This window comes from Pinus tabuliformis, chromosome 6 (genome assembly GCF_031772625.1).
Source record: "Pinus tabuliformis cultivar Carrire ecotype Pingquan chromosome 6, CPIR1, whole genome shotgun sequence".
NCBI lineage: Eukaryota > Viridiplantae > Streptophyta > Pinopsida > Pinales > Pinaceae > Pinus > Pinus tabuliformis.
In genome coordinates, this window is record NC_142292.1 from 464,059,366 (window position 1) to 464,060,711 (window position 1,346).

The window sequence follows — 1,346 nt, forward strand, 5'->3', positions numbered from 1 at the left end:
CTAGTCGCCTTCGATTTTTAATGAGCTTGAAGTGACACGTGCTCAGATGGTCCTTTTCCGTTAAGGAGTCTGAAAAGGAACCAAAGGGACTGCTCTAGAAATCTAGACAGAGGGATTACCAAACCAATCGCAAAACTACAGAATACATTTTACAGTACGGCAGTCAATCTTCCCGAATGATGTGTTCAGTGCATTGCGATCGATAGGGCGACAGACATGGCTTCCTATGGATAAAGGATAAAGCCTATTGTGGTCTCCCAAAATATACTCGACGGTACGTGGCAGCACAAGTCCGTACTGGAACTTATCGTCTCAAAGTGGAGGAATCACCCAACCAACAGTGAAAACAACAGTTACTAGGCTTTACGACGCCGGAATACGTCTCTAGCCTAGACTTCTAGATGTTGTGCGTTAGGTTCCAAAGCGTTTTTAGATTCATTAAATTTATTTTATGGTTGATCTTGCTTAAGAAATTTTCCTTTCAGGTTCACCGCGTGATGTAGATGTACAATTCCTAAGATGAAATCTAAGATGATAAACAATTGTTAATCTTCTTTCTGCAATGAAAATCCTAGCTACTAAGGAAAGAGAGATGGCGTTCTTTTAACAAAGAGCATAGAGCACACACTATATGCACTGCCCTAAATCAAGCCAACAAACAGTCTAAATGCAAATGCACATGCATGTATTTGTTTTCAGCCTTCTTAATGTGTGAATGATAAAAAGAAAGCTAAGCGCAAATCTGAATTATTTTCCAAAGCGACAATTACTAACAAGTTTCTTTTCAAAACAAAATGAGGACAATGACGACACTTTGTTATTTGGAATTGAAAACTTGCTTTCGACCCTTGGAAAACTACTAACTCAAATCAAATACAAGAGTAACAGTGTAATCGACTATCAAGAACAATCAGATCCTCTTCTATGACTGAAAATGACACTTGCGACACTTTCAAATCAAGAAACGACAGTACAATTACACTACTTCTTTGTAAAGGAGAACTGAAAATGACTCAAAAATACATAAAAACATATTCAGTTCTTTTCACAATGGAGGTGGAATAACAACAAGGAAATGGGTTTCAAACAGAGGTGTACTGACTACAGGCAGCAAAACTTCTGAATAGAGCTGAAAAGAGTGAACACAGAAACCAAAATTTAGGAACAAGGCCTTGTCTGATCAGCGCACCTGTAACACAGTGAAACTGAAATGCAACGCACCTACTACACTCGGGAAGTGCGATGCATTTGAAGTTCATAGAACAGACAGTGCGCTGGACCAGGGACGAGACTTTGATTAGATTCCGGGTCACAGTTTGCAGTTTAGTTCAGGGATTTAGGCCGAG